This window comes from Pagrus pagrus (genome assembly GCF_965226575.1).
Source record: "Pagrus pagrus genome assembly, chromosome: 4".
Lineage (NCBI taxonomy): Eukaryota > Metazoa > Chordata > Actinopteri > Spariformes > Sparidae > Pagrus > Pagrus pagrus.
In genome coordinates this window covers 1,491,256-1,501,109 of record NC_140188.1, presented here as the reverse complement: position 1 = coordinate 1,501,109, position 9,854 = coordinate 1,491,256, and positions in this window count along the sequence as shown.

Genomic DNA, 9,854 nt, shown 5'->3' with positions numbered 1-9,854 from the left:
GCCTGCCTGTCTGTCTGTCTGTCTGTCTGTCTGCCTGTCAGTCTGTCTGCCTGTCTGTCTGTCTGTCTGCCTGCCTGTCTGTCTGTCTGTCTGTCTGCTTGTCTGCCTGTCTGTCTGTCTGCCTGCCTGTCTGTCTGCCTGTCAGTCTGCCTGCCTGCCTGTCTGTCTGTCTGTCTGTCTGCTTGTCTGCCTGTCTGTCTGTCTGCCTGCCTGTCTGTCTGTCTGTCTGCCTGCCTGCCTGCCTGTCTGTCTGTCTGTCTGTCTGCTTGTCTGCCTGTCTGTCTGTCTGTCTGCCTGTCAGTCTGTCTGTCTGTCTGTCTGCTTGTCTGCCTGTCTGTCTGTCTGTCTGCCTGTCAGTCTGCCTGTCTGTCTCCGTCACATGACACGGATCTATTTCTTCATTTTATCAGTGCGGCATCGATCACATCTGTCTGAGTGACAGACGCGACAGATCTCTACTTCACTCAACACGACTCAAACAACCTACAACAGCTACAGCTCACACCGGACCTGTGATTAAAAGGCTAAAACCAACCCGGGCAGCAGAATACATGTGGGCAATGTACGCTTCTCATACGTATGTATGTGTTTAGGCATTAGAAACAACTTGGTGAGGGTCAGGAAGAGATTATGTTTTTCATACGTTGCCACAAACATGTCAGGAAATGTCCCGACATCCCAACATCCCCCGTCCTCTTCTCGTGTCCTGGCGTCTCACCTGTCTGCACTTATCTCAACGCCCTCGTGTTTTTCTCACCTTCTCATTAGTTTTATTATCATCCTCACCTCCCCAACCAATCTCTGCCAGATTGCTCAACCTCAGCGTTGGGTTTGCCTCGGGTCAACTCTTTTTGATTCTCCAGTGATTTTTTCTTTTTGTCTATTGTTAGATGAGCCTGTCTATCTGTGTTCCAGGGTCATAATTCACCTACCTGTCCCTGGCTGCTACGCCCCGTTTCTCCATCCAGCCATGCTCCTCCTCCGTCATCCTCGTTGCTGCTGGATCTCGTTCCCCGATTCTGCAAACAAACTTGTTAGTTTAACTTCATTCAAACTTTGCAGAATCAGCTGTTAGCACTTCCTGTTTGCAGTGAACCTGCGGATGTACAGACAACTATCACTGGATCACTGTGATACTGAAGAAAACTTAAAAACATGAAGTTTCTAAGGCAAGTTCTGCACGTGAGGAGCGTCTGTTTTGAGGATTTCTAAGCAGATTTATGGAGTCATCTCCTGATGATATAAAGTCAGGCTCAGCCATCATCTCCTCCTGATGATATAAAGTCAGGCTCAGTCATCATCTCCTCCTGATGATATAAAGTCAGGCTCAGCCATCATCTCCTCCTGATGATATAAAGTCAGGCTCAGTCATCATCTCCTCCTGATGATATAAAGTCAGGCTCAGCCATCATCTCCTCCTGATGATATAAAGTCAGGCTCAGTCATCATCTCCTCCTGATGATATAAAGTCAGGCTCAGTCATCATCTCCTCCTGATGATATAAAGTCAGGCTCAGCCATCATCTCCTCCTGATGATATAAAGTCAGGCTCAGCCATCATCTCCTGATGATATAAAGTCAGGCTCAGCCATCGTCTCCTCCTGATGATATAAAGTCAGGCTCAGTCATCGTCTCCTCCTGATGATATAAAGTCAGGCTCAGTCATCATCTCCTGATGATATAAAGTCAGGCTCAGCCATCGTCTCCTCCTGATGATATAAAGTCAGGCTCAGTCATCATCTCCTGATGATATAAAGTCAGGCTCAGTCATCGTCTCCTCCTGATGATATAAAGTCAGGCTCAGTCATCATCTCCTGATGATATAAAGTCAGGCTCAGTCATCGTCTCCTCCTGATGATATAAAGTCAGGCTCAGTCATCGTCTCCTCCTGATGATATAAAGTCAGGCTCAGTCATCATCTCCTGATGATATAAAGTCAGGCTCAGTCATCATCTCCTGATGATATAAAGTCAGGCTCAGTCATCATCTCCTGATGATATAAAGTCAGGCTCAGCCATCGTCTCCTCCTGATGATATAAAGTCAGGCTCAGCCATCGTCTCCTCCTGATGATATAAAGTCAGGCTCAGCCATCATCTCCTGGGCATCTGGCTGGATCAAACACACATTTAAATTTCACATTGATACACTGACAGGTACATTAAAACAAAAATTAGGACACCCACACCGAAACAAAACCAGTTTCCTTGCCCTGCAGGAAACAGCTCTGTCTCTAGACATGCCTCTGTCTCCACTCACTCCAGCCGTCATTGCACTTCACATGAAAAGGCTGGATGGGCACCTTTATCCACGAGACGAGACATGCACTGGTTCACTTTCACCTATAAAGTCTTGAAAGGCAACACGCCATCTTACATCAGCGCTTTATTCAATTTGGTCTCATGGTAACTTTTCAACACGTTCAAGTGATTACGTAATGCTCAACGTTCCCCGGATTAACACTGACTTTGGTAAAACTGCTTTCGGTTACTCTGCTGCATCGTCCTGGAGTACTGTACAACAAACTCAAACTCAACACAATCGTTTCCATGGATCACTTTTAAAATATGATTTCCAGCCGCTCTGCTTTTGAATGTCACTGTTTTTAACAATGTTTGTTTTTCTTGTTGTTTGTCTCTTTGTTCCTCTGTGCTCTCCACATCATTGTAAATGAGGGCTTGCCCTCAATGATCCCCTCCAGATTTAAACAAAGGTTAAAGAAGCCTGACTTTCCATCAGCGTGGGGGGAGGAGGTGACGACAGGACTTTGAATAGAAACTGCAGAACAATTTTATCTTAAGCCTGTGAGTCAATCACCAAAAAACAAATGATATGATAGTTATGTGCGAGTCAAACACCACTCAATAATTGAATATTGTCCAGCTGGAACTACGCGGAAATCCGGCTCTATCCTGTTTCCTGAGATGAATTATTCCAGTGGGACTGAGGACACACACTTACAGTCATGTTTTAATAATGTGCTCTGCTGCTTTCGGGTATAAACAACCAAAGTTGGTGCCAACACGCCTGGTTTCAATCATCAGCATAATTAATTGAGCGACTAACAGCAGCTAGATTGGAGCTAACACCCTGACTGTGAGATGGTGCGGCTTACTGCTTTATGGATCATGAAGGTTTATTTGTGTGTGCCAAAGTGCCAAAGACTCTCTCTGGCGCAGGGTTCTGGTATTTGTGGTGGAGGTCTGGCAGGAAATGACACTCAAAACAATTATGACTACATGTTGGGACTCCAGCAGAACTCAGAACAGGCTTCAGGTTCAAGTTGGTCCTGCCAAGAGTGAGCAGCTTTGAACATTACATGACAGTTATGAGAATACTCTGAATACCTGAACACACACACACACACGCACACACACACACAAACAAACACTTGTGTTGGTTTTGGATAAAAGATTCAGCGCTGTGTTGATTTTGCCAAACTCTGACAGCAAACAATAAATCAAATAAAATCCAGTAACTCGTCGCAGACCTCCAGCAGAGACTGAAGCCCCGCCCCTTATGTTCCTCTCATGGGACCTTATTTAATAAAACTTTAGTCTGGTAGTGAAAGAAGAGAGATTTATCTGAATGATCACTTATTATTATTTGTCAGTTTAACAGATCGTTTTCCAAGTCAAAGTGTCCGTTTGTCATCAAACTAATGACATCACATGTGTGATTCACGTGTTCGCTGTGCACATCTGCTGACAGTCAGGATCATACAGAATAACATCACATCACTTATCTCATCTTTCACTGTACAACCTGTCTTGGATTTAAAAACGGACCTTTCTGTTATTTCAAAAGCGTTTTGATCTTTGGCGTCATAAAAGACTTAATGTTGGATTTATACAAGTAAATCCCTGGATTGTGCAAGTGGACTGTTCACACAGACGATGACTGTATGCAGGCGGCGAAGACTTCTCAGTGTCAAACTGAAGCACTGAAATGAAGGGAAATGAATCCAGTGGTTGGGAAGCTATCGACCAACACCTGTTGTGTGATTTTATGTCCCGTCACCGGGCCGGAGAAGTCTTGAAAGCATAAACCAGTCAGAAGGCTGTTGGTTTCTTTGCATGCATGAACATATATACAGTTATTAATATATAAATATACATAAACACGTCGTGCAATCTTTTGAGTCTGCGTCAGGGTGAATGTAAGCAGCAGCAACAACATGGTGATGATAATGTGGCCGGTGTGTGAGCACCAAGCATGTTACGAACACCGAGTCCACCTCTCCTCGTCCAGCTGCAGTCCTGCACTCGGTCGGCTCAGGACACGGTCGACCCGTCGACTGCAACAGCTTGATCCCAGATGTTGTGGTGGCAACAGATCTCTGTGGAAACGAGTCTCTGATTTCACATTGTTTCGCAGCCTGAGTCATATTTTGTCTGTTTCCTTTTCATGTGACTGCACATCAGCCAGGAGCAGCTTTAAAACAAACTGGATCAGCACGGCTCTTATTCTGACTCTCTTCTCAAAGTCCACTGCTCTTAATCCCAAACACCCGCTTTCTTCTCTCCAGTGATGATGATGTTTCAGCAATAAATCCGTAAAAATGACGGTCAAATAAACTAAACTGTAGCAAGTTTTTGGAGCCACTGCATCTTCACGCACCGTCGCTGCTATAGCACACTGAAGGTACCCTCTGGAGCTTCTGACCCGGAGCAACGTGTGTTCCTGTTCTGTCTTGTGGACGGATGCAGGCGAGGTGATGTGAATGCATCACGAAATATAGCCATGTGTTAAAAGGCAGTGAAGAAGAAGACGACTTCTAGAAAATAAAGGTGAACGTAAATGCAGATAACTCATAGTCCAGGTTTCTTGTTAGGCAGCGACCTCTAGTGACCGTAGTAATTATTACAGCTGCAAAGGAGGAAGTGAGGTGAAGTAGTAGAAAGAGTGACAAGTCTGTAAAGAGCGATTATTATTGCAGAAAATAATCTGCAGTTCCTGATCCTTCCAGGTTCAGTTCATCAAGATAATCTTCACATGAACACAAATTAAATGTGCAGCAGTAAAAAGCTAATGCTAGGCTACAAACAGACGACATCACGGTCACATGACTCAAACGTCTCCACCACTGAGCGTCTTACTGCACAATTACTATCCAGGTTTATATAAACTGATCAATGTACGAGTTGTAAAGTCAGAGTGAGAACAGTGTGTAACTAAAGTGGGCCTGTAAAGACGGACTAGTGAGGAGACGAGTCTCCGCGTTCACTGTGAGGACGTTTAATGTCCCCGACAACCTCTGTAGTCTCATTCAGACACTTGTTAGCACCTGTTAGCTGTTCTCCTGAGAGGTCGGAAATGGATGCACAGGAGTTTCATCCGTGTCCAGTGTGAAAGCTGAAGTCAACAGTGAGTTATTTTAACACATGAACGTAGTTAAGTTACCTCTGAGCGCTGTATCGGAGAACACTGGACGTGTTTCAGCTTCTTGAAGACGTTTCACTTCTCATCCAAGAGGCTCCTTCAGGTCTGAGTAGAGAGGTGAGAGTTGAAACCTTCATCAACACGTAGTTCAGTGACGTAACGTGATCAGGCCGACAACGTGTGCAACGTCGTCATCAGTCAGTGACTCTAACCGGCAGACATCAGCCCACAGTAGCTGTCCTGCCTCCTTCTCATCTCCTGACACAGCGACGTGTCTCCTGACTGACTGTTTCTTGTTAAAATTCCAACTTCATCAAACAAACAAAAGCACCAATCAGTTTGTGGTGTTGCTTTTCAGCCAATAACACATAGCTGCAAATGCAATTACAGTTTATTGTAGATGCATAAGGAGACGTCCTCAGTCTTTGAGGCTTGAATGCTCGAGTTATCAGGCCTTTTGTTTTTTGTTGCTGTCTCAGCCGTCCAACATTTACTCAGACCTCACATGGGGCAGAAGCAGCCTTTCTGATCCACCTCCAAAGCAGATGTTCAACTGTGCAAAGGGGCTAATTAGTTATTATATAAACTGGATTACAGAGGATTTTCCACAGAGACGATCATTAAACAAATTGAAACATGCTCCCGATGTTCTTTTGAACAACACATCGAGCGGGACTCGGGGATTAAAGTTAAAACAGACACTCCTCTGTGTTTATTATAAACAGATCCATCAATCCAGTTATTTACGACTTTACACTGATGTTATTAACACCAGAGCATCACTTCTGTTCCAACAGATGTTCTGATACATGTAATCCTTAGAAAAGACTGAAGGAAGGGATGAACCTGGAGGAGCTGGGACTAAAAACAGGAGGTAGTTTGCATGTTTATTGTGAATACTAGTGGTGTGCGATACTGCAAGATTTGGTATCGATCCGACACCAAGTAAATACAGGGCCCCTATCGCTGATACCGACACCGGTACGCTTTAATAATTCATGTGGATGCATCATCAAATTGCCAAATCTGAATGAATTTTCATGACCTTGAAATGTTTTTGTGATTGTTAATTAGTTAAAACCCAGGACAGAATTTGGCCAAAGTTTACAGGTAAACAGAAAATACTTTATTATCATAATAAAAGTTTTTGCTCAGAAACAATAGGACAGTACATTGTCACGTCTGGAGGTTGCAGGTCCGTCACAGTCATTTCTGACGGGCTCCTCATGATCTCCACTGCTCCTGGGTAATCGGCTAAGTGAAATATTAAAATAATGCACATCTGCTTGTAGTTTAAATACAGTAATCATGCAGTATCCCTTTCACAGTTCGCACAAAAGGGTAATTATATTCAATCAAATCTGAGCCATATCATATTCAGTATATTTATTCAATTCCAGTAAATGTATTCATTTAAATAACACGTTTCAATGGGATGAATGTATTAAACCAAGGTCTCAGCATAATTTATACTTTTTGAGTTGGCTACAGTAACAAATGACCAGCTGCACTTTGAAAATTAATATTAACTTAATGCCGAAGATGACTAGAACATTACTTTCCCCACTATTATCTACCTGGAGACCGGACTGAATGACCTCTGCCTCTGGGCCGGGGTCTGGGTCTGTCTTTTGCATGATTTTCCATATGCTTGTATAAATGTGTTGTGTTACCACTGCATCTTTTTAGCCTTTTTACTAATTATACAGCTCGCCGTTGTTTCATTTTCAGCCTGAAAATACAGCCACACGGCTCCTCTTCCTCTCTGCCACTCTTCTGCTCTGCCTCTGTGCTGCTTGTGTGTGTGTGTGTGTGCTGCTCGTTTACCTGGCGCCGCTGAGTCACGTGACGGTACAATGTCCAATCACAAGAGGGGGGAGGAGGAGCAAAGTGTGCCTGCTCCGCGCTGCGACAGACAGCCAGGTCGCCTCTCTGATGAAACTGCACAGTGCATACAGGAGAGAGACTGGAACTAAAGTATCGATCTCATTACACTGGTATCGATATTATCCATATTTGGATCGATCCGCCCACCACTAGTGAACACAGCTCATCATCAGAAGCTCCATCAGGTCAGGATCTGAAGCCTGCAGCCTGCAAACAGAAAAGACGACGTGCCAGCTGCAGCGGACCAGCGACAGGTGAACTGAACCTTTGTTGTGCGCTCACTCTTTGGTTAGGTTCAGGAAAACATCGCTGTTTGGGTTAAAATAACTCAAAACTTGTACGTGTTGCAGGGGAGGTAACTTAACTCACCGCTGACCAATCGGTCTCCTGGGTGAAAGTCATGTGCTCGTTGAAGCCAAATATGAAGCCCGTCCTCCTCCTCCTCGTTATCCAGTTCTTATTCCTGGAAATTATCGTATCTTCGTCCTTTCAAGTCAAGCCCAAAGTAAATTCAAGTGTTTGGAGTACAGGCGTGAAACCTTTGGGAGGTTATCAGCTGACATTAGTGTGTAGGAGTTTGAACACACTGAATGATTTATTGATTTTTCTCGCCTGAATTTTTTTATGTCTTGATCGTCACTAACTCTGTTCGTGTAGCTTCAGGTGATCAGTATTTACTGAGTCTGTGAGATTATAATTATAGCTCAACATATTAGTATTAATATGCCGTTAATAAAGGTTATTACGCAGACTGCTGTCATGATATGACCTCATTGTCAGTACAACAACACACTATTAACACACATATTAATTCAGGGGATATAATTAATTGTAATTGTAATGTGTCAGTGACCGAACTGTAAAATGTACAGAAACCACAAACGACGACTTTATGGTCGAACATTTATTTACCACAAGACGTGACAACAACAACAACAACAACAACACATGAACTAAACTACGACAACAAGACGTTACACAAAGACACAGAGGTTCGGGGGGTTGGACCAGCTGCGAATGGAGCCATGTCCAGAACCACAACAGGACCTGAATGGAGGAACCTTAAAACAGACCTTGCTTGCATGAGAGTCACTGAAAAGAAACCAGGAAATCTCAGTTTGGACTTTTCGTGTCCTTGCCTCCACTTGTTGATCACGTAAATATCAAACATATTATTAAAGCCTTGGAAAGTTTGTATACCTGACGAGGCTGCAGGGGCGGGAGGGGCGATCCTCCTCCTACGCTTGCTGGCGTGGGGTCAGTTTCATGCACACTTTGGAAAATTGTGCAGGCAGTCTTTAGTTTCTTGACTCCTTCAGGACAGAAGAGTGCAGCACTTTCATTGAACTTAAATCTTATAAATCATTACGGATGTCTGCTGAGAGGTTGAGGTTTACACTCTCAGCTTTTAAATCCAAATATCAGGTACAAGAAATGTTGAGTGGCAACTAAAAAACATTACATACAATGATGTATTGATACGTTGGTATATTTGAATGAACGCTGTGGCAACAGCACGCGTGCCCCTGTGATGTTTCCTCCTCCTATCATGATCCATCCAGTCCGTACGTGCCGGCGCCTCTTCCTCTTTGAGGTTTCGGTGCACAGGATTGTACAGATTATCAAGGCAGCGCGTGTCTGTCTTGTTAGCATTGTTGCTAATACCTGCCTCGGAGCTTTTCAGACTAATCTTTATTGACAGCCAACAGCCAGGACGTCCACAGGGGCTGTTTATAACGTACAGTGAGCTCTCAGGTCGTGGCGTGTCGATCGGACCGTACAGTGTGAGCACATTAACCGTGAGCTTTGGCTTTACGCAGACCCTTCACTCGTACAGTACGAGTTGGTATGCCCTGCTTCAGACGGTGATGCATCTTTTTGAGCGTCACAACCCTCCCTGAGAAACGTTATAAGATCTGAAGAGACTCATGAGAAATCACACAGGAGAGAAGCCAGTCGGCTAAACCTTTTACAGTGCTTACACGTTGTTCGTGTCTTTAACAGCATATGATCACTGCGAGATGATTTCTACTGAAAACATCTGAAAATAGACCTGCATTGTTTTGCATTTTGTGACTTTCAATCGAAGTTTTTTAAAAGCTTTTAAACTGTCGTCTCGTCTCGTGAGCTGAGTCACAGCCCGATTAATGAGTCACCACGAGTTCATGAACCAGCTGGTGGTTTATAGTGAATATAATAATAATAGTTAACAGCTCGTCCTCGAATCGCAGTTATCAAGTCTTTCCTGATTCATTCCTTACTTTCCATTTTTGTGCACTTTACTGTGAAGTGTCGCCTCCACCACTAACAAACTGAGCTGTGTTTTTTTTTGACAAATTTAAATTTCACAGAGGAAACAAGGACAATGTGCGTGACGACATGTTGACCTAAAGATTTACGGATGTTCATCACACTCAATCATACAAGTTTTTAGTTTTCATATAACATAACGTTATTAATCCTGAAGGGAAGTCAGAGAACAACCCGTCACATCCCATCCGGACTCCACCTGCTCCGTCCAAATCGGGGTTTGGATCGAAAAGACTCCACCTCCACCTTTCTCCAACCAAACTACAACCAGCTGCGGA